At 41.7% G+C, this 24,786-nt stretch overlaps 1 long non-coding RNA gene across 2 annotated transcripts; it reads right to left on the reverse strand.

Moving 5' to 3' along the window:
* Positions 1-4,044: 4,044 nt before the first annotated feature.
* LOC131913020 (uncharacterized) lies at positions 4,045-24,751 on the reverse strand. Of its 2 annotated transcripts, XR_009379794.1 has the most exons (5): positions 24,613-24,751; positions 17,177-17,439; positions 16,061-16,263; positions 13,894-14,106; positions 4,045-5,159 (listed from the first exon to the last, which is right to left on the reverse strand). It is a non-coding gene; the product is annotated as an uncharacterized LOC131913020 (long non-coding RNA). The 2 variants fall into 2 exon arrangements; XR_009379793.1 differs by lacking the exon at positions 16,061-16,263 and having other exon boundaries at positions 4,046-5,159.
* Positions 24,752-24,786: the final 35 nt, after the last annotated feature.

Here is a 24,786-nt window from a genome sequence, read left to right on the forward strand (position 1 = left end):
AAAGAGACTTCTTGATAACATTTTTTCAAGGACACAACAGTGTCTTATCAGATAAGATAAGGTTATTAATTTTTTATTTCTAAAGTGGCTAACAGAAACTTTTATTAGAAGTGTTTTCCCAGTCATTTTCTTGTTCATATTAATATACCATATGTTCCCTAATATTTATACATAAAACATTTGGAAGCCACGTGTTTATTTGGGGAGGGCTTCTTAACTGAAAAATGTAATGTGGACACATGCTGACCTAAAATCACACAGCATAGCAAGGCACCATGTGCTAAAGGAGAATGGAAGGAAGGGAAGGTAACATGGTCTATCCTATGGTAACCCATGCCTAGGGCTGTCCTTTTTTTCTGCGACACATAATGATACCAACATCAATTCCAATATTGAAGCTTTCAGATATCAATGCTTTCTAACTTCAAGATAAAATACTCATCAATAAAAATTCTTGTCTCTTCCACACAGGGCACCTTTTGCAGGTAACAAGGTGTGCGTGCCTCACTTCAGAGATCCTTCGTCTAGAAGAATCTAGAAGATTAGCATGAATGTCAGATGTCTATTAGCTTCATACTCATTCCAATGAGGTCTAAGTTTATTCAAAAGATTAGAGACTATACTGATAGTGATAAAAATCTTTTTATAACCCTTTATTTCAGAGATTCAAAGCTTATTTGAATTTGAGCAATAGCAAAGTGTACAGATAGTGAAAAATAAAACCCCAATGGTGGATAACTACAAAGATCCAGTATCTTTGAGATACATTAGGGCAGCTGCAAATATAAACTCACAGAGGTTCTGACAGCAGGTACAAGACCTGTACAAGCTCAAGCCACACCAAATCCCATCGTGCAAGGGAGAGGTGGGCAGCCAGTCCACTCTTAGCTGAGCAGATACTGGTAACTGATAGGTGCTGGAGAGGGAGAGGAGGTTTTTAAGGCCCTGCTAAGTTGACTATACTCCAGCAGAGGTCCACACATCCCAAATTATATGGTCAACACAAATTGAGCTTGACACAAGGTTAGGTGGGTAGGTGGATCCAACTATATGTTTTGTATTTTTTTTGCCCCACTTGCTCTTTTTCAATGTAGATCTGCATAAGAGTGATTACTGATAACCATGAAACAACATCAATATTAGGGTGTCCTAAAATGTACTCACCGGTTGATATGGGAGAAAAGGGGAGTTGAGGGAGGGACCAGGGTCAGGATATAATGTATGAGAGAAGAATTAAAAAATCTACTCCACCAAAGAAATTAATCCATCACTTTTGAATTTAACTTTAGGTAGGTTCTTAGGACAGGGGCATAAAGCAGCCACATTCCTTATCAAAATATCACAAGAATGGTCTCTAGCCCAGTTGCCAATATTTTTCCCCTCCAAAACCTCTTTGAGCTGGTTCTCCATGGTCCACACTACTCTGAGCACTATTGTCTTTCAAGTTCCTACCAAGATGGCCTGTTATCCTTTGCTTACAACCTTCAATCACTTTTCTAGTCCAAAGTCCCAAAGTATTCCACATTCTTCAGAAAAACCACACTGCAATGCCCACTCCCTGGTATCATGGCAGTAGGTGGTTGGAACAGCAGCTGAGAGGTATGTCTTGATCCACAAGCAAGAGTGAGAACATACTGGGAATAGCATGAGCCTTTTAAAACCTCAAAGCCCATCCCCAGTGACACACCTCCTCCAACAAGGCTACACCTCCTAATCCTTCCCAAATAGTTCCACCAACTGGAGACCAAGCATTGAATAATGTGAGCCTCTAAGGTCCATTTTCATTCAAACCACCAGAGTTTCTGTTGTTTTAATGAACTGTAATTTTCTATAATGGTCTCTTTTCTGAAAAAAGAAGCTTCTTTGATGAAGGATAAGAACTATACATATCTGTGGGTATAAGGTCAAGTATTTAGAATGTAGTTAGAAATAATACTGGTTTAGGAAAGTGAAACTAATATGTTCTCCTCTAAAATCTAATGACCTACTAGCCATGGGTAGTTGACCAAGTCTTTAGTCCTAGGTATAATTTCCTTCCTATTGATCGGTCCTTAAGTCCAGTTAGAGAGCTGTTTGTTACTACCAAGATAAAAGTGCCACTACTGCACCTTTGGAGATTTATTGCACCTGCTGTGCTGATCATTGTCATGGTTCATAGACATTCTAGCTAGGTAGGACTAGTAGTTGTTTTCCTACCATGGCATCTTACATAGAATTTTCTGGTATTTAGCTAGTTTTCATTGAGGAAGCTGTTAGGTCAGATTCAGCTCCATGCCTTGGAGCACTGTGTCCAAAATGTGTGGTGTCATCAGCATAAATGATTTACATTCAATTTCTGAGAAGCAACAATGGTAAGAGCAATAGCCTATATTGTTTTGGGAATCTCCTGGAATCCCCTGACCAATAACTCAAAAGGGGGGTGGGGTTCCCATGCCTGTGACTTGGGTACTCTTAAGATAGTCCACAGATCTTCAGGGGAGCATTACCATTCCAAGTGGTATAATTTCATCTAAACTATATATACATACATTTAAATGTATTATATGCAGTTTTAGGCAGATATTTAACAATGTGGTTCTTTACGGCCTTTTCAAGAATCCTTAGTATTATTCAGTTCATCTTCCTTCCCCTTTTGTATTGACATCCTTCCCTCTTCCCACTTTAAGTCCCTGCCCTACTTCCCCATTTCTTCCTTCATAGAACCTTTAACAACCCTTACACCAAGGCTCAGGGAACAGCATGGAAGAGAGGATGGAAAGCTTGTAAGGGACATAGCAGGAAGTCTACCTGCTGTACGACTGAGTCCTCTAGACAGAACAGGGAAGACACACCAATGAAGGTCTCAACAACATGGCTGCTTAAAGAACACGTAACCAATGATGACACCAGTTGATACCACAGTGATGGGGAAATCACATGGTGCCCTATCTGTAGATGACAAGCTGTAGGCAGTGAAAAACTGCAGAGGAAGGGAGAGTTAGTCTTCCCCAGAAATGAGCACTCTAAATGGTTATCCAATCCCAAGTGGTCATTTCTACACATACAAGCAACAATAAATAGACTTAGCGGTATTTATTTGTTTATTCATATATCTATATATACATATATAGGAATACAACAATAGTAATTAAAGAATAAGAGACTGTGAATTTGAAAGTGAACCTAGAGAGGGGGCTAACATGGAAGGTACTAGAAGGAGGAGGAGTGGTGATGTAATTATCTTTTAATTAAGTACAAAAGTTAAAAATTAAAGAAAGGAAGTGATGGCTGGACATTTTTCAAAAATTATGGGCAACACATTCTTAGACATGGAAATTTCAAAGAATCTTGAGAATAACAATGAAACAGTCATTCATCCATCTTAGAGAAACTTCAGTACAATAGAGGTCTTAAGAGTTCAAGACACAAGGGTCACTTATGTAAGCATCACAATTGGTCTGGGAGCCACCTTCTCAGAAGCAGCTACAGAAGTGTGGAATGATATTATTCCAAAGCACTGAAAAGCCTAGAATTCTATCTAAAATCTGCCTTTTAGAAACAGAAATAAACAGCCCAGTATTGATAAATACTATTGATTAAGTTTGTCATTATACCTCAGGCAGGAAGAAAGCAATCTCATGTGAGAAATTTGAGCTGTAATAGAAAAAAATTTTTTTAAATATGTTTGTCGTATGTGTATGCTGTTGGCATGTGTATGAAGACAGAGAACAGCTTTGTGAACTCAATTCACTTCTTCCACATTTACACAGGTTCCAGGAATCATACTCAGGCCATTGGCTTAAACCTTGAACACTTTTCCCCACCAGGCCATCTTGCTGGCCTAATAAAAAGAATTTTTAATAAGTGGCAAACAATAAGTGAGTATAAGCAAAGATTAACTGCATGATAAATTATAAAAATCATGAGCTCACAGAGTAGAAGTAAAATATAGGTCAATAAAAACATGGCAGTTGGGAGTGTTTACTGAAGACAGGACTATAAGGTTTCCATTGTTATCATTTCAGATGGATGATTTGCCAGAGGATGGAGTTGCCAGCCACAGGCTTCAGAAAAGTAACAATGCAGGTTCACTTTGCGAGGATGATTTCTGAAAGAAACAGAAATAAAGTGTGTAAAATCCAAAGTAGTAGTGGAAAGAGAAAAATAGCTAAACTTGAAAAAGTTAAAAATAAAAAGACGTGGGGCTGGAGAGATGACTCACCAGTTAAGAGCACTGGCTGCTCTTGCAGAGGACCAGGGTTGGTTCCCAGCATCCATACAGTGGTTTACAATCATCTGTAATTCCAGTTCCAGGAGATCTGACCCACTCTCCTGGCTTTCTTGTGTACCAGACACACACATGGTACATATACATACATGCATGTAGGCAAAATATGCATACACAGAAAATAAACACATTAAAAATAAGATGTTTAATAAAGCAAGACAAAAAACAGATAACATGGCAGAAATCAATCCAAGTATATCAGTAGTGGGAACTAAGTATGTTATTCTAAAGATTGGATTTTTTAAAATGCCCAACTTAGGAGGACCTACCTGTCCAGCACAGAGATATTGACAAGTTAAAATGAAATGATTGAAACGAAAGTCCCCACAATCTTTGGCCAATAGGAGCTTGGAAAGTGGTGTTGAGAGAAGTGGACTTGAAGACCACCGAAAAGGGGACCTCAAGCTGTGGATGGTATTTATGTCAAACTCTCTGAAGATTCAGGAAGTAGACTAGTTCTGAACTTGGGTGTATTTAATATATATCCTCAAAGTATGCAAGTGAAGATTGATAAAACTGTGAGAGAGGCTTAAGTTGGGGAGAGGATAACTAATGTTGGAGATTATAAAACACCATTTTATAAGCTTTACACATGCATGCACGTGAGCACACACACGGAATTACATGATCTATTTTTATATTATATAAAAGTACCAGACCCAGGTGTGGGTACCCCTCTGCAGTTGTTGGTCAGGGGTGTACTGGAGGACACCCACAAAACAATAGAGGTTAATGCCATTGCTCGATTGGTCGCAAGAACTTGGTACTAAGACCTTATTGCTGAAGACATCATAGACATTTGTCACGTGACACGGAGAAATCAAGTTGGTACTGACCAGGAAGTCTGCTCCCTGCTGCCTAGATGTCATGGTAGTGGAAGGTGCTCTGGAGTCTGTTGGGGGAAAAAAGTCATCAATAGTCTAATCTAGCTGTGAACCTCATGAACTATAATAATGATCAGCATGGCAAGATATGCCAATAGATACAACAGTGACATGATTGTTATGGGGTAATCAACTGCTTTCTGATTAGATTTAAGGTGCATGCCTGGTACTATCACTTGGCAAAGAAGCCTCTTTGATTATATCTATTTTTCCATCTCCTCTGTCTGGACTAGGATGGCAGGCCCTTGGGCATATGCTAAGAAATGGTATATGTGAGTCATATGGTGGGTTTACTTTTAGCTTTTTGAGAATTCTCCACAATGATTTCCAGAGTGTCTATACTGCACCAATAGTGAACGAGGGTTCTCCTTTACCCTATTCCAGTCAGCGTTTGTCCTCAGTTGTTTACTGCATCTTAGCACTTCTGACTGGAGGAAGATAGAATTCAAGTTTCTTTTTAAATTTACATTTCCTCAGTTGCTAAAGATGTTGATCACCTTTAAAGATATTTCTCAGTCATTTTATTTCTTCTTTGGAGAATTGTGTTTGGATCCATAACCATTTTTAGATTGAGCCATGTATTTTCTTGACTCTTTGTTGAATTCTCTCTCTATTCTAGATACTAATCCTCTGTCAGATGTATGCTTTGTGGGTTCCCCTTCACATCACTGATTGTTTCCAAAGCTATGCAGAAGCCTTTTAATTTTATGAAATCCCACTTACTAATTGTGCTTAATTCCTGAGCAAATGGAGTCCTACTGAGAAAGCCCTTTATACCCATATCATGTAGCATCCCACCTATCTTTTCTTCTTCTTCTCAGTTCAGCATTTCAGGCTTTCCACTGAGGCCTTTGGTCCATCTGCACTTGATTTTTGAGCAAGGTGATAGATTCAATCCTCACTTCCTTTTTCCACATGTGGACAGCCACGTTTCCCAGCACCATTTGTCAATGATGCTGTCTTTCTTCCAGCATATGATTTTTGGAATCTTTGTCAAGTATGAGATGGCTGTTTGGTTCTTCTCATTTGTCCCATCGATCTACATGTCTATTTTTGTGATAGTACCATGCAGTTCTTATTACTATAGCTTTGTAAGACAGCTTGAAGTTTGGTATGGTAGTTCTTCCAGGACTGTTCCTTTTGCTCAGGATTGCTTTGGATATCTGTGTTTTTGTTTTTGTTTTTTTGGGTTTTTTTTTTTGATGATTCCACATGAATTTCAGTATTTTTTTCTATTCTTACAAAGATTGTTGTGGGATTGAGATTGGAATATATTGAATCTGTAAACTGCTTTAGATGGTGGTCATTGTCTTAGTCAGTGTTCACTTGCTGTGAATAGATACCATGACCATAGTAACTCTTATAAAGGAAACCATTTAATTGGGGCTGGCTTAAGGGTTTAGTCCATTATCATCATGTCAGGAAGCAGGGTAGCTCACAGGCAGACATGGTGCTGGAGAGGTGGCTGAGAGTTCTACATCCAGATCTGTAGACATCAGGAAGGGGAGAGAGAGAGAGAAAGAGGGAGAGAGAGAGAGAGAGAGAGAGAGAGAGAGAGAGAGAGAGAGAGAGAGAGAGAGAGAGAGAGAGAGAGAAACTGGGAGTGGCTTGAACATTTGAAACTTCAAAGCCCACTCCCAGTGATACACTTCCTCCAAGAAGACCACACCTACTCTAACAAGGCCACATGTCCTAACCCCTGTCAAGCAGCGCCATTCCCTAAAGACCAGACATTCAAATCTATGAGCCTATGGGGGCCATTCCTATTCAAACCACCTCAGTCATCTTCACATTGTTACTTTGACTAATTCATGAGCCTGGGAGGTCTGCCCACCTTCCCAATCTCTCTCTTCAGAGGCTTAAAGTTTTCACCATAGTGATCTTTTGTCTACTTGGTTAGGTTTTCACCCAGATTTTTTTGGGAGGCTACTATGAGTGGGAGTATTTTGATGGTTTCTATTGTTTTAGCATGCTTGTTATTAGTATGTAAAAGAATACTGATATTGCGAATTGATTTTGTTATTTTGCTGAAAGTATTATTTCTAGAGATTTTCTGGTGGAATTTTTGAGATTTCTTATGTATAGTGTTATATCATCTGTAAAAAAGGCTAATTTGACTTCTTACTGTGTCCCTGTAAGCTCGTTTTCTCTCTATCTTATTGCTCTAGCCAAGTGCTTCATGAGATATACTGAAACCGTGTAGGGATAGTGGGCTACCCTGTCTCATTACTGATTTTAATGGAATTTCTTTGAGTTTTTCTCCATTTTCTCCATGTTGCCCTTGGGTTTGGCGTATATAACCCTTATTGTGTTGAGGTATGTTCTCTACAGTCCTATTCTTTTTAGGACTTTTATCATAAAAGCATGATGGATTCTGCATTTACTGAGATGATCATGTGAATTTTGCCTTTAAATCCATAGATATGATTTACTAACATATGTTGAATCATCCCTTCATCTCTGGGATAAAACCAACTTGATTGTGGTGGCTGTCTTTTTGATATATGGTTGTATTGTATTTACAAGTCTCTTGATGAGAACTTTTGCATCTGTGTTCATCGGGGATATTGGCCTGTGGTAGTTACTGTTATTACTGTATCTGTAGCTGGCTTTAATGTCAGTTGGAGTAATACTGGGTTCATATAAGAACTTTGGGAGAGCTCTTTGTATTTTTTTATTTTTTTGAATAATTTAGAAAGTATTGGTTATAGTTCTTCTTTGGAAGTCTGGTAGAATTCTGCTATCCACCTTGACCTAGTTTCTTCTCAGTCAGAAGGCTTTTTAATCACCATTTTGAACTCTTTATTAGTTATGGACTCATTTAAGTTGCTAATTTCTTCTTGGTTTAACTTCCGTAGTTTGAATGAATCTAAAACTTTGGAGGTTTTTTCAGATTTTCTAAATTAATGAAGTATATGTTTTCCCTTATAATATTCTGAATTTCTTTGTTGTCTATTGCAATGTTCTCTGTTCATCTATATTTTTATTAATTTGGGTCTCCTCTTTCTTTGAAAAGGTTAACTGGGCCATGGGTCTGTCAATCTTGTTTGTCTTTTCAAAGAACCCACTCTTAGATTTATTGATTCTTTGTACTATTTTCTTTGTTTCTATTTCATTTATCTCTGCTCTGTTTTTTGTTATTCCTTCCTGTCTACTGCTTTTGGGTTTGGTTTGTTCTTATTTTCCCAAATTCTTGAGTTGCTTCATTAAGTCATTCATTTGTGCTTTCTGATTTTTATAATGTAGTTGCTTGAGCTATACATTTCTCTCTTAGGATGGCTTTTAATGTGTCTCAGAAGTTTTACTTTGTTGTGTTTTCATTTTCATTTAATTTTAGGAATTTAAAAATTTCTTGATTTCTTCGTTAACTTGTTCATCATTCAGTAATATGTTGTTCAATCTCCATGAATTTATGTTCTTACTAGAGATTCTTTGCTGCTGATTTTAGGTTTTATTGCACTATGGTCAATTAAGAGTTATTTCAATCTTCCTGAATTTGTTAAGATTTGTTTTATGTTCCAGTGTGTGGTCTATTTTAGAGAGGCTTCCACAAAGTGCTGAGAAGAATGTATATCCTTTAGTGCTGGGTGAAATATTTGGTAGATATGTTAGGTGCATTTGATGTATGATGCCATTTAATTCTGATGTTGTTCTGTTTGCTTTTGTTCAGATAAACCATCTATGGGAGAAACTGAGGTGTTGAAAATGCCCACTCTCTTTGATTTGGAGTTGATCTTTGTCTTGACATCTAGTAGCATGCTTTTTATCAAATTGGGTATGCCAATGTTTGATATGCACTTAGTATTGTAATGTTGTCAAGGTTAATTCTTCCATTGACCAGGATGCAGTTCCTTCTTTATCTCTTCTGATTAATTTTAATTTGAAGTCAATTTTGTCAACTACTAGGGCAGTGATGCCTGCTTGTTCAATAGTCCCATTTGCTTGGGGTACTTTTTCCTTCCCTTCACTCTTAGGTTACACCTATTCTTGAAGCTAAGAAGAGTTTCCATGTATACTAAATGCTGTGGGATAATGCTTTTGTACACTGGTTTAATAAAACCCTGGTTGGCCAGTAGCCAGGCAGGAAGTATAGGTGGGATAAGCAGACAAGGAGAATTCTGGGAAGAGGAAGGCTGAGTTGGCCCACTGTCCAAGGACCAGCATCTAATAGCACACAGGTAAAGTGACATATAGATTAACAGAAATGGGCTGAGTTTAAGTGTAAGAGCTAGTCAGTAGTTAGCCTGAGCTAATGGCCAAGCAGTTTTAATTAGTATGCGCCTCTGTGTGTTTACTTGGGTCTGAGCGGCTGTGGCCCAGGTGGGACACAGGAAAACTTTCAGCTACAACTAAAAAAAAACCAACAAACAAAAAAAACTATTTTGTTTATCTTTGGTTTGATCATAGCGTTTAATAGCTGAGTCATCTGTCCAACCCAAGATGAATTTTGTTTCTCAATTCATTAAACTCACCAGGGTCTTTTGACTGGGAGTTGACACTATCGATATTTGAAGTTATTGTTTGAAAGATGCATGTTGCTTGCTGTCACTTTGCTGCTGCCTGTGTTCTTGTCCTATTTTGTGTTTCTATAGTTATAGCTTCTTTCATTTTCTTCCTTCAGTCTCTTGGCTGTGTTTCTTCAGTCCAAAGCATCATTTCTGGTACTCTCTGTAGGGCTGATTTGGTGACCATGAATTCTTTTAGCCTGTTTTTATCATGGAATGCTTTCCTTTCTCCTTCAATCATGGCAGGTAGTTTTGCTGGGTAAAGTAGTCTGGGGTGGCATCTGTGGTCTTTTAGAACTTGAAGTGCATTGCTTCAGGCTCTTCTGGCTTTTCAAGTTTTCATTGAGAAATCAGCTGTTATTTGGAAGGGTTTTCCTTTACATGTGGCTTTAGGTTTTTCTCTTGCTTCTTTGAGTATCTTCTATTTGTTCCGTATGTTTAATGCTTTAACTATAATGTGCTGTGAGGAATTCCCTTCCTGGTCTTGTCTATTTGGTGTTCTGTTGCTTCTTGTATCTATATGGATATGTCTTTCCTTAATTTGGGGACTTTTTTTATGATCTTGTTAAAGATCTGGTCTCAGCCATTGACCTGGGATTTTTCTCCTTCTATGTCTGTAGTTCAAAGGTTTGGTATTTCATAGTTTCTTGAGGTTTCTATGTGTTCCTTCACATTTTTAAATGGTTTTTGTTTGAGTAGTCTAATTCCTTTACTTTACCTTCAAGTCCTGGTATTCTACTTTTTACTGATCCATTTTATCAGTTTGGCTTTTCTCTGTTCTGGAGAGTTTCCCAGTTAGGTTGAATTTTTCAATTCCATCTCTGTTTCAGCTTGAGCTTTCTTCAGTATTTTTATCTCCTTATTAAATTCGGTTTTCAAATCTTGAATTATCTTTGTCATTTCATTTAGTCATGTATTTGTGTTTTCCCGAACTGCACTAGAGTTTATTTCTATCCTCATTAATTTCATTGATATGATTCATGTACTCTTTAAACTTCATGAATGGTTAGATCATGTTTATGGTGATCATTTAAGTTCTGTGTCCTGGGTCTATCCAGGCTATTCTCATTGGAGAACATTTCCTTGGGACCAGCCACTTGTGTAGGGGTGCATGCCATCTTGGTCTTTCAGTTCTGTTTTTGTGATGTGACCTGGACATGGAGACATCTTTCCTTGGTTGTGAGTCTAACATGAGTCTCTAGCCTGCCTCAGGCTGGGCTGGCCCAGGAGCTTCTCAGACAGTGTGGAGATGGCATTGGCAAGCAAGGTTCATTCACTGATCATTTTTGCCTGAAACTTTAAAAATCTTCATCTGGCATCTTATCTGTTTCAATGTCTTTGAATTCAATTGTTGAGGAGCCCTGCCATTGGCTTATTTTTTTCATGCTTCTCACATTTCTGTGTTGTGATTTGCACATTTCACTTAGATATCTGTAGCATGACTCTTAAAGAGTCTTATTAACAAGACAAAACCTGGAGCCAGGTATTGGGTTAAAGCTGGAAGATCAGAGAAGCAGAACAAGCCACAGCCACCTCACCTCGCCAATTCTTCAGCTGATCCTGTTTCCTCAGACTGGAAGCCTCTGAGTCCTCATGCGGAATGAATCTCAGCTAAACTGTTGCTCAAAAGCCTAAAAACTTAACCAGCCTAGTTCCTGGTTTTTGTGCCTTATATACCTTTCTCCTTTCTGATCTCACTTCCTGGGATTAAAGGCTCACTTCTTAGGATTAAAGGCGTGAGTCACCATGCCTGGCTGCTTCCAGTGTGGCTTTAAACTCACAGAGATCTGGATGGATCTCTGCCTCCCAAATGACAGGATTAAAGGCGTGAGTGCCACCACTTTCTAGCCTCTGTATCTAGTGGCTGTTCTGTCTCTGACCCCAGATAAGTTTATTAAGGGTGCACAACATTTTGAGGAACACAATACCACCACAGATACCTTTTCCAGCTTGTGGTGGTGGCGTGGGGGCTTCTTATTGAGTAGTCTGCTTTAAAGGCTCAATCCCTGGTGCCACTCAGACAGGAGGAAACCCACCAAACAGTGCAAGAAGTACACTTGAAACCAGTTATAGCCACCAACACATCGTCAGTGTTTATTAAATTGAAGATGCTAAAACTACTGTAGAATGTGCTTTGAAATAAAAAACAAAATTGGGTAAGAATAGAAATAGTAAATGAGTGAAACATGGGAAAGAGGTGGGGTGACGTGGGAAATAGAAGCAGACACTACGTTTAATAACTTGAAGGAAAAGGAAAAAAAGATTAGGGAAGTGTTATGTGGGAAGGAACAAAGAACAAAGGTTAGAAAAAGGAACAAAGGGTAAAGCAGGGAAACTTTCTTACTGACAAAAAAGTTCAAAACCAAAATTCGTCAATTTTAAGAAGGGGAATTAAAAAATAAAAACATGAGTATTTTTAAAAAACAATAAGAAAGCCAAAATATTGTTAAAAGGAGAGGAAGAGAAAAAGGAGAAAAACATTGGAGAAAGGGGGAAAAAAGAAAACTAAGAAAAAAGTGTCCACTTAAGGAAAATGCATAAACAAAATTAGGTGAATATAGGAAAGGGAACAACAAATAAAAATATAAATTTACAAACTAAGACACAGTAGAAATTCAAACAAGCATGTAGCTGAAAAGGAGGGGGATTCACAAGCAGTTTTTAAAGAAAAGGGTCATTTAACAGCTTCTTCAGCCTGACTCTTTTAAATTAAATTATAAAAACTGACAAGCCTAACTAAACAGCACATTATTTAGGACTATTAAAAAGAAAATCAGAGACAGATACGGAGTGAAGGCTGTAATTCAGAGATTTGCTCCTGAGTGGAGAGAGAGAGACTCAGGAGGAGTCACCAGGCTCTCAGATGCTCAGCCAGGGCACCGTTTCCCATACTACGTGCATGCGGGCATGGGAGCAGCACGTGCACTGAGGCCCAGAACCTTCCATCAGGCTTCGCTAAGCTCCGGTATTTTAAAGAGATTTTAATCACTGCTCATTATGTGTTGAAAGAGGAATTGCATCGTCAGAGATATTCCTCGCCGAATCGCAGAGCCTGTGACAGGCAGGTGGCTTCTTTGTGGGTCTTCCTACTGTGGGCTGCTGCGCTGGGGTTTGGAGAACCAGAGGAGCTGGACTCTTAGCTCTCACAACGACTTTTCCCGCCAGGTCCTGGAAAGCATCCAGGAGGACGCATTTACTCTAGCCCGGAACCCACCGTGGCCACTACAGACAAGGAAACCAAGATGCTGAGGATGGAACCCAGGCCACTCCAGGTCTGACTCACTTCAGATCTTCCCTCCTTTCCTTCCTGTCTTCTGTTTTTTCTTTTTCTCTCATCATTCTTTTTTTCACCCCAGGTCCTTTGCTCTCAGTAAAACTCGACCCTCTGTAGCCCTGGGTGACTGCACATCTGAAATGTTTCACAGATCCTTCTGGAAGAAGTTGAGTGGAGAGAAAGGAGATGGATAGGCTCCCACTCGGCTCTCACCCGGCTCCCACCGGGCTCCACGGGTTCCCACCAGGCTCCCACCCGATTCCCACCCCTGTATTATTTGTCCAGCCTGAGAAAGCTGGGCCGAGCCTTATCACCATTTTCTGCCATTGCGTGTTGCTTCTGTGGAAGATGTTTCTTGACCTGCTCCACTGCCCACTCCCTTCTGTCTGTTTCTCTGCTGGCTTCCTTCCCATAGCAGTTCATGTTTGCTCTGCAAGCAGCAGAGCTGTGGGCCTTTCTTCCCCGATGAAGCGCCATTTGCATACCATGCAAACAGGCCAGCTGCTGCCGCCTGGCTCATAGTGATGACAAATAACGGTCACAGTGTTTATGCGGATCCCTCCTGGGGCCTTCTGGGAACTGGGGCATAGCTCCAGGGAGAAGGGGGTTTACTTGGATCTCAGCATCATGAATGATTACTGTGCTGCAGAGTCACCCCATGGGTGTGAGTGCACGGTTAGTGTTGTGGCTGAGAGACGCCTGTCCTCAGAGAGAAGTCTCAGTCTTTTCACTGTGTCTGAATCACTCTATCAACATTTAGACTCCATGTGGTTTCTAAGTGCATTTTTCTTCAGTGTAATAGAAAATTTAGGAAGTTCAGGTGTTTCTACGTTTTCCCTCCATGGGTCATGAGTTACATTATAAATCCAGTATATCAATTTGTAACATCATATGTAGAGAAGTGGCAATAAATTAAAAACTGATCAGAAAAAATACCCTGAAACAGACTAAAAGGCTTCTCACCTTTATTTTCTCTGTGGCTGCTGCCTCTGTTTCCCCCTTATGTCTTCCCAGAGACTGTGTGTTGTCTAGACGCACCCTTTACACACACTTCGTACACAGAGTGCTCAGGTCTCTTAGCTGTGAACTGGCCGTTTCTGCATTCAGACTCCATTCTTTGCTCTCCAGATGATACTTGCTTTGAATCTCTTCTTCTCATGACCTAGTCTGCTATGTCTAGTTTGGAATATTTTACAACCATCAGTTAAGACATATCCACATAAAGATGTATGTATGTATATGTCTATACTATACTATTTCTATGAAAATTCTATACTGTATTTCTACGAATAATACTTGTGTGTGGTGTGTGCATGTGTGTATGTTTGTGTGTGCTCATGTGTGTGGAGGCCAGAGGTCAATGTCACTTTCCACCTTACTTGGGGCCAGTTATTCACTAGACTTGGGGCTCACTGACTGTCAGGCCAGCTGGCCAGTGGGCTCCAGAGTTCTCTGTCTCTTCCACTGGTGTTGGCAATTAAGCATGTTGCACAATGCCTAGCTTTTTTCCCCTTAAACATGGATACTGGGGAGCTAAACTTAGGTCCCCATGCTTGTGTGTCAAATACTTTAGTAAGTGGGCCATATCCCCAGTGCTGTTTCTATGAATATTTCTACACTCTGTATATTCCCATATTGTATTATTCAATAGTTTATTATTTCTATACTATTAGTCTGTGCTATTCCCATGAGTCTTTCTGTACTATACTCACTGTTTCTCAGTTATGTTAGTTCCTTGAATATTTCCATACCATGCTACTCACATTATATTATTTCTATACTGTGCCACTTCTATGAATGTTTCTATACTGCACTATTTCAGGATGCATGTGACCATATACATAGTTAAAATTAGCAAGCTTCTAGAAACCCGATCGTTAGTTACTTAGCCAGCCCAGGTGAAGAGCTGATAACAAATAGCCAACGGTCAGGCTGCAGCAGCTGTTAAGCCCCCAGAGACTGATTAGATCTAACTATTTTACACATTAATGCTCTGGGCTCCGGGGTTTATACAAATGTCATTGCACTTGACTGATTTTGCCAGCAATTGTTTTGAATTCCAAGACTTGAAACAGAGGGGTTTCAGGTGGCAAGAAGTTAAACTGTGTGTCTGCATGACAGGCATTGTAGCCAGCTCAGAGTGTTTATGGTTCCCTGGTGGTGTGCTGAGCCTCAGGGAGGCTTGTGGTAAGTGAGAGGCAGGGCTCACCATGCAGCCCAGCCTGGCTCATGCTACTGAAGACTGTCCTCAAATACCCATGGCAGGACCTTTATGCTTTGCAAGCCCCTTCTCTCTTCCCTGTCAGATTGGCTTCTCTCTTTACATCTGAGCTCCATTTTGTGATGGCCTCATGATGGCCACTCCCTGAATTTTCCCATGAGCACATGCTCAGCTGCCTGATGTTCATGGGCTTTTCTTGCCAGTCTTCTCCTGCTCCGCCCCTCTACTCTTCCTCCTCCTCTAGGCTTCCTCTCAACAGCGATCATCTTACCCTCATGCCTCCTCTTTTTCTCTCACCCCACACTGGCTCTGTCAGCACACTCTCAGCCTGAGCACTAAAAGCTCCCAAATTCTGCCTCCTCTCACTACCATACTGTGAACATTTCCATCAGCTCTCTGATCTCTACTGCAAAGACTCTTCACGTTTTACTTGTGAGAAAGAGTCTCTCACTGATGGCCAAGCTCACTGACTAGCTAGGCTGGCCGGCCAGAAGCTCCTAGTGGTCCTCCTTTCTCTGCCTTTCCAGCACCGCGGTTATAGGCACGCACCACCACACTCAGCCTTTATACGGATGCTGGGGATTGAACTCATGTCCTCATGCAGCAAGCACTTTACAAGCCGTTTCCCTGGTCTTCCTCTGCTGTACCACCCCTGACAATTCTATGACTGTCTGAGCTGGTCAAAGACCTATCCCAGAACCTTGGCTCTTGATGTGGCCCAGCTTTGAAAGTGCTCTTCTCTGGACCCCTAAGTCACTCTTTCTACGTCCTGGGAACCCCAACTCAAATTCCCTCGCTTCTTCTTGTCCGCTTCTCTCTGTTCACCTTTTCTCTTTAGCACTGACTGTCAGCACCTTAAATATTTATTGTTGACCTTGGTTGGAATCCATCTCTCCAACTAGAACGTACTTAAGAAGACAGTGATTTCAGTGTCTCTCTGAACTCCCTGGAACAGTGTGCCCCACAGTTGGTCCTCAGCACACGGTTCCTGGAGAGGAGAATGAACGGCCGGTGCCTGAGAAGCTGTTCTGTTGCTGTTGTTGAATTGGTGACCACAGCTCCTTCAAAAGCAGATCTTCCCCTCAACCACATTCTGGAGCACATCTCACCTCCTTTTGAGACAGGATACGAAGACAGGGAAAATTCCACAAACTAAGGAAGGGAAAGAAGTCCCTTACCCTGTCTGGTTAAAGCCTCATAATAGCTGAGGAGTGAGAATTCCAGGAGGTTGAACATTTACCTAAGGCCTGTCTCCTTTCTTAGCTATAACCTGACAATTTTGTACAAATTTTACCAGAAACCCCACTTACGGTAAAAAGGGAAAGGTCCCCCATGCAACCCGTGGCTCTGTTTCCCCTTATCATTGTACTCCCACTCAAGTCCCCAGAAAAGCCACTCTGAATTCCACTTACTACAGAGAGCAAAGGAAACAACAGTGTCTTAGTGACCTTTGGAGATGCAACAAGAGCCACCAAAAAACAGTCTACGTGGCTAGTGCCAAAGCACATCACTGTGGCTCTTCCTTGAGGCGTATGCACCCACACTCAGGGATGTCTTATTCTTATCCCAAGCATCTCCTTTTACCTAACTCTTATGTTTACAAACCTTTTAAACAATACATGACTTCCCTTGAGAAGTCCACGCCCGTGCTCTCAGATACACCTTGTTTTTTCCCTCAACACCTTTCTACTTTAAATACATACACTATTTTAGTCTTTTTGAAAATGTTATAATTTATACAATTTACACAGTGTACTTTGAGGACATCTATCCATCATTACCTTTCTCCAACTTTCCTTAGTGGCCTCCACCCAGGCTCCCTCTCAACTTCATGTCCTTTTATTTTTTGTCTTCAGTAACCACCCGAGTCCAGTTCATCCTGCTCAAATGTACGCATGTCTGAGCTATCTGATGGGACCTGAGCAACCTCCCGACGGCCGCGTTCCGAAGGAGAATGACTTTTCCCTCCTTCAGCAACTGTCAGCTGCTGACAGCTCCTTCCTCCAGTGTTGCTGGGATACTCACTGACTTGATCTCGTTCAGTTAACCACAACTGATGTGAGCTGATGTGTGCAACGTGCATGGTGAGTCCAGAAGTCAGCCTTTCACATATCTCCTCGTCTACCAGTTTGCACTCTTCCTCCATGTTCCCAGAGTCTTGGGTAAGGGTCGGGGGAGGTTGATACAGATGACCCATCCACAGCTGAGCACTCGGGGTTACTTATACTTAGCACTTAACCCTTATGCAAAAAGAAGCTTCCTTGACCAAAGTTGACAGCAACACCAATCTATGAACATAAACATAAATATTTGGAAGGTGAATTGATGCCTCCTAGGACTTATCACCTCCTCAGTCATGGACTTTTGCTCAAGTTTGCAGTATCAGGCAGAACATCCCTCCTGTGGAGCAAGACTCATCCAGTCAGAAAGCAGTTGGTTACTCCCATAACTATCAGGCCATTACTGCACTAGTGGACACCTCTTGCCAGACAGGTTGGTATTGTAACCTCCAAGGTCCAAAACTGAGTGATTCCACTGATGTATGCATAATACCTTCTGGTACTAGGGAAGCTATCCAGATTACCTTCTCTCTGTCCTGCATCCAAAGTGAGCGGTGTCTTCGGTAATATAGTCTTATCTAGTTAGAGTGGGCAACTAAGCAATGAGAATAGCCTGTGTTGTTTAAGGTGTCTCTGGGGCCTGTCTGACCACTAAGTTGTAGGAAGGTAGCCCTTGCCTGAGGCCAAGATTTTCACTTAACTCATGACTTCTCAAGGCAAAATTATCCAGGCTACCCTGTCTCAAAAACAAACAAACAAACAAACAAACACCCAAACAAACAAACAAATGAAAGGTCTTAGACACCAAAGAGAATACAAGGAAGCCCCACTTCCGTGTATTGATTGATGAAGGGGGTGGAGGCAACTCTACAAGTCTGGGGTACTTCTGTGAGTGAAAGACTGCCTTATTAGTGACTTCCAGAACAACAGGCGTCAGCTGGGACAGACCAGGCAAGTGAGCTGTAAATTGAATGTGTCTCCCCCTAACCTCCTATGTTGAAATCCTAAATCCTAGGCTGGAGCTTTGACTCAGCTGGCACAGTGTTTGCATGGCACTCAGGATTGGGGTTAGTGTCTTTATTACAGACCTAGAAGGCAAGGCTCAGCACTCCCTGGAGAGCACAGGGAAGGCATCCTCTCCAAACTGGGAAGCTCTCATTGGACACCAGAGTTTCACCTTCGTAGTTGAGGTTGTACACTGTACAGCTCCAGGAGGCACCGTTCCCTCTACGTTCTGCTGCACAGTAATACCATAGAGCTGTACAATGCACCTCTGCCTCACTCTCTAAAATGTCTTTACTCTTGGCTTGCCTCTCATCTTGGAGATACATGAAAACCTAGGTGAAGATTTCCTGAGGTACACTCAAGCAAAGGTAGCTATGTTTATGGGTAATTAGTGGAGATACTACTTATGAGAAAGAGTCTTAGTTATACAGGAAAGTTTCTTTTATGATAGACTTCAAGTTAAAATTCCATGGTTATTATAAAAATGGCCTTTGAGTTGTTGGCCAGGACTGTCTAAGAGACTCCCAAAACATATACCCTATGGTAATCCTTGATTACTTCTCAAAGGTGAATGTAAGTCCCATTGCTGAAGACACCACACCCTTCAGAAGCAGGGTCCAGAGACCTCTGAGCTAGAACTGACAGGAGTGTTCCCTCCCTGGGAACTAGCTTTCATGGTACCAGAAGGCACCATGCAAGCTTCTGAAGGAGTGAGGCAACCAGAAGGCCTACCTGGCTATGATGTCAATGAACCACCTCAGTGGCCCGCATGGCAAGATAATCCTCCTCCGGGGGAACCAGCGGTACACGGTAAGGCAGTAAGAACAGCTCTCTAACTGGACTTAAAACCTGCTCCACAAGGCAGAAACCGTGCCTGGTACTAGAAACCCAGCTAACTACCCAGTGCTGGCAAAGTCAAAGTTATTGACAAAGAACCTAAAACTGTTGCTTTACTAAACCAGCATACTCCCTGACAACAGTCTACAAACATTTGTCCTCATACCCACAGATAAGTGTAGTCTTTACCCCATTAAAGACTTTCTGCAACACAGACCAGTATGGAAAACCACAACCAATAAACTGCAGAGCTGTGGAGCCCAGTCCCAGTGGATGCATCTACAAAACACTCCCACACCTAAGGCTCAGGGGGCATTGTAGAAGAGGGGGCGGAAAGACTGTAAAAGCTGGAGGAACAGGGACTTTGCTGTGAGAGTGTCTCTTCTAGTGACATCAGAAGATACACCCCTAAACTCTCACCAGCATGATTGCCCAAACGTGAGCTGAACAAGGAAGACACCAATGCCCATGCCAAACAAACCATGTAGAAAGAACTCCAGGCAACTGAGAGAAGCTGAGAACCAGAGAGGTGTTTCCTCAGGGAAGAGCACACCGATTGGTTGTACAGTGCAAATGGTCAGCCCTGAAAACATACACACAAGAAACATCATATGGACTCAACAGATTATATTTAGAAATACATATGTATGTACAAATACATATATGCATGTCATAACAATTAAAACAAAAGGCCATACATTAGAAGAAGAACAGGGAAGGTTTGGAGGGAGGAAAGGGAATGGAGAAATGTTGTAATTAGATTATAACTTCCAAAAGAAACAAAAACAAACCAACACAAAGAATATGAAACAAAGCAAATCTACTGCTGCCAACCCTATCCTCAGGCTGTGCAGAGCACAGGGGAAGTTAGGCTGATGTCTAAAAGGTGCTCACGCCCGTGGTGTCCATATGCCATGTTTTCCCCACTCACCCACTGATGTGTGTGTGTGTGTGTGTGTGTGTGTGTGTGTGTGTGTGTGTGTTTTAGTAAGTGTGAGTGTGTCAGTTTCTCTTTGGCATGTTGACTCTGTGTGCTTTGGTTGTCTCCCTGGGAGTACGAGAGCTCACTCACAGGATAATCTGAGTTAGTTTCCTATGGAACCTGCGTGCTGCTCTCCAGCCTGTATTTCAGTTACAGTTTAGCAGTATTTGTGGACAATCCTTTTTCTACATATCCTTGCCAATCATTGCTTTCATTATTTTTATAATTTCCATTCTGATTCAGATAGATAATATCTCATTGTAGTTTCGATTTGCATTTCCCCAGTGGCTAAGGAGTACTTTTTTCATGACTTTTTTTTGATCATTTTTATTTCTTCTTGGAGAGAGGTATCTTTTCAAAACATTTTTTCTTTCAACTATTTGGGGATTTTCTGGAGTTTCTTATGTATTCTGTATATGTATCTTTATTTATTTATTATTTATTTAATTTATTTATTTTGTTTTTACATCCCAACCAAAGTTTCTCCTCCCTCCCCTCTTTTTATTACCCGCCCCCATGCCATCTACTTCTCCTCTACTGTTTTTCTTCATTCGCAAGTGGATGCCCATGGATGTCATCCAGCCATAGCATATCAAGTTGCAGTGAGACTAGGCACCCCTCTTGTATTACGGCTGGATGAGGCAATGCAGTAGAAGGAATGGGTCCCAAAAGAAGGCAACAAAATCAGAGACATCCCTGCTCTCACTGTTAGGAGTCTCACACAAAGACCAAGTTACACAACTGTAACATATATGCAGAGGGCCTAGGTCAGTCCCTAGGAAATCCTAGGCTTCCTGGTTCTCAGTTCAGTCTCTGTGAGCCCATATGAACCTAGTTTATTTGATTCTGTGGGTTTTCTTGTGGTGCTCTGGACCCCAAGGGTTCTACAATCCTTCTTCCCCCTCTTACAAAGGCTTCCTTGAACTCTGCCTAATGTTTGGTTGTGAGTCTCTACATCTGTTTCCATCAGTTGCTGGGGAGAGCCTCTCTGATGAGAGCTGGGCTAGGCACCAATCTATGAGTCTAGCAGAATATCATTAAGAATCATTTCATTGAATTTTTTCCCTATTCACGTTTGGTCCTATCCTAGGTCTCTGGGGTATCCTGCTTCTGGGTCCTGACCTCAGCAGGGATCTCCCTCTCAGGGTATGGGTCTCCAGCTGTGCCAATCATCAGTTGGTCACTCCCACAAGCTCTGTGCCATCTTTGCCACAGCACATCTTATAGGCAGGACAAATTGTAGGCTTTGTGGCTGGGTTGGTGCTTCAGACCCTCCACTGGAAGTCTTGCTCAGTTACAAGAGATGGCTAGTTTAGGCCTGAATATGTAGCTTGTAAAAGTTTTATTTTATGTGTACAAGTGTTTGTCCACATGTACATATGTACACTGCCTGCATTCCTGGTCCCATGGAGGCCAGAAGAAGGTATCAGATCCCCTGTAGCTGGAGTTATAGGTGGTTGTAACGCCACCATGTGGGTGCTGAGACCTGGATCTTGGTCATCTGCAAGAGTAACAAATGTTTTTAACCTTGAACCATCTCTCCAGCATCAAGATATTTGAAAGATGAAAGTAGATGGGGTTGGAGACTGTTTTGCTAATGAAATGGACTAAATATAGAAACACATGTACCACGTGTTCTCTCCCTTATGGAAACCCTATAAAAACATCACCTTGAATGTAGAGTGGTGATTTCCCAGAGCTTGGAAAGGGCCATGGTGGGTGGTGGAAGACATGGATTTAATGAGGGCGTGCTACATGTATGGCTGAGATTTTACACCGAACCCTGTTAACATGTGCCATGAACATATGTTAAAAAGAAATGAAACAAGTATGTTTAAAAAGATCATTAAACAGCTCATTGATTGTGTCACTACTGTGTCTGCTGCAGCATTTTCCTTCTCGTGGTGTGCTGTGTGCTCCGGGTTTTGAGTATTCAAGCACATGCAATTCATGAATGTAAAGTGAGGAGGGATGAGAGGAACTCATGAATTCTTTGGTTCATTCAAGTAACCATGAAGTAGAAAAGAAAAACACAGGAAGCGAGAGAATGGGCTAGCAATAAAGTAGGGAAAGAAGGCTTATGACTAATTGATTAAAAAAAAAACAACCAATGGAAAATGGAGATCTGCTTGCACACTGTGCAGGCATCATGGGAACTAGCAGTCTCTGGTAGAGGGAGCCACTGATTGAAGGTCTTGGAAGTTCCATCTATGTCACTTGATGATGGCATTTGAAAGCATGACCAAATGGGGTATCAAGTCAAAGCCATGGCAGGAGCAGAGTTGGAGGGTTAGAGAGAACCTACATGGCTCCACTGATGGAACTGAGCAGCAGATGTATCTGGTGGCCATTCACTGGTCATAGCCATGGGGCTGATGATGAAGTCAAATCAAAGCCACAATGCTCTGTTCACCATGCTAGAAGGGAGCCTGGTCATTCCAGAAGGCAGGTCTTGTGGTCACAGCTGACAAAGCTATCTTCTTAAGTCAGTGGAAGCTAAGATTGAGAGAGTGACCGAGTCAAGCGCTGTCATGTTGTTTTCCAACTATTTCCTGTGTGTTGACAGCACCTAGAGTCTGGGACAGAAATGCCTTTCAGACTGAGCCTGGAGTGCTGAAGTATTTCCTACAAAAGTAATTTACCTGCTCTGATGATTAATCTCAGTTGTCAACTTGGTGCAAGATAGAATCTTAGGAGTGTTTGTCTACATGTATACAGTGCACATAGAACTGGACTCTGAGCACACCTGTGATCATCTTGATCATCTACGTTAATCAAGGTGCGAGGACACCACCCACTGTGGGTAGAAACATTCCCTGGATTGGGGTTCTGGACTGCATAAAGGTGAGAGAGCAAGCCACACACCAGCATTCATCATGGTCTGCTTCTTACCTGTGGAGGCGATGTGAGCGGCTGCCTGAAGCTCCTGACACCGTGACTCCCCTCCGTGATGGACTGGAGCCTAAACTGGGAGCCAGAATGAACTCTTTCTCCCTTAATGTCTTCCTTTCATCTTGAGAAGAGTAACCAAGACACCCGCCTTCCAGACAAAGGCTTTTTTTGTTCTTTTTGTTTGCCCCATGTCTTCAGAGAGTGAGGTGATTACATTTGCAGCACAGGCACATTTACGCTGATGTTGTTGCCATGCTGAGTGTAGCTTCCTTGGATTATTTGTCTGTATAATGGGCCAGTGAATGTGTAAAAAGGAGTGATGGATGAGTGGAAGGTGGCTAGAATGATTTCAGTCGGAAGAGACAGAAACAGCTGAGACTGTGGAACTGAGTGGAAACTGACGAGGCTATGCATAGTCCTTTTCTTGTTGTTGTGACCAAATACCAAGCAAAAACCAACTAAAGGAATAAAGCTCTTGTTTTGGTTCATGATTTGAGAGGACACAGTCCAGGATGGAAGAGAAGGGATGGCTGTGGGATGCAGGAGATGGCTGGCCACATTGTGTCTGTAGTCAGGAAACCAAGAGGGATGGATTCTGATGCTTGGCCTGATTACTTCTTTTTATTGAGTCCTGCACTCCAGCTTATGTGATGGGGCCACCCACATTCAGAGTAAGTCTCTCTTCCTTAGTTAAACAGACACACAGACACGCGCAGAGACACATCTCCTGGGAATTCTAGAGCAGTCAGGTTGACAGTAGATGTTGACCATTGCAGAGGCTTTGAGTCGTTTGGTCATCTGACAAAAGGACATTCAGGAGAGTTGAATGTCATCCTAGCGTCTAGTCTCTGATGTGTGTAGGGGGATGTTCAAGTTTTCTTTCCCCTCCCTCCCTCCCTCCCTCCCTCCCTCCCTCCCTCCCTCCCTCCTTTCTTTCTTTCTTTCTTTCTTTCTTTCTTTCTTTCTTTCTTTTTTTCTTTCTTTTAAGACAGAGTTTCTCTGTGTAGCCCTGGCTATTCTGGAACTCACTCTGTAGATCAGTCTGGCCCTGAACTCAGAGATCCACCTGCCTCTTGCCCCCCAGGTGCTGGGTGCTGGGATTAAAGGCATGTGCCACCACTGCCCAGCTCTGTACAACTTTGCTCCATGCCCACTGGCCTCTTTTTACCACCAATGGCCCCATCCTTCCATTGTGAAGTCAGGGTTGTGTTTTACTTCCCAGAATTAGTGAGGACAGAAGTGAGGTTAGTGGTACAAAAGGACAAGCACTCTAATGTACAGCATTAACACTTCTTACAGCCCATGGACTGGATGCCTTGAGTGTATCACCTCACATCCTTACAATATCTACTGAGGCTGCTATTGTCCTTAATCTTTACAGGAAATAGGCATACATGTCAGGAACTTTCTCAAGTGCTCAAGTCTGCCTCTCTTGTTGGCCTTGCAAACCTTTAAGCTTTGGTATTTATAGTTTTTACTTTGATTAATTATTAAAGACTCTCATTGGAAATGGACTATAAATCATCCTAACAATGATAACAACAATAAGAGAACTATGTAGTGGCTTCTCACTGTGACGGGCCAGCACTGATCTATGCACTGTGTGTGTAACGACCTCTTAATCACATATAGAGACACCAGTACTATCTCTGCCTTATGGAGTTTGGAAGCAAAGAGAGGCTCACCAACATGTTGAAACAAGGCAGTGGCTGAGGAAAACTCCAAACCTTGGTGATGAAGTCATTAGATAATTTAGAAGCTGAGCAGACTATTAGGAAGCAGCAAGAACCTTCCTGAGTCTTATTGCTGTAACCATGGTGGGAGCATTCCTGTTAGTGTATGACATGCATTGATGTCAC

Source organism: Peromyscus eremicus, chromosome 6, assembly GCF_949786415.1.
Source record: "Peromyscus eremicus chromosome 6, PerEre_H2_v1, whole genome shotgun sequence".
Lineage (NCBI taxonomy): Eukaryota > Metazoa > Chordata > Mammalia > Rodentia > Cricetidae > Peromyscus > Peromyscus eremicus.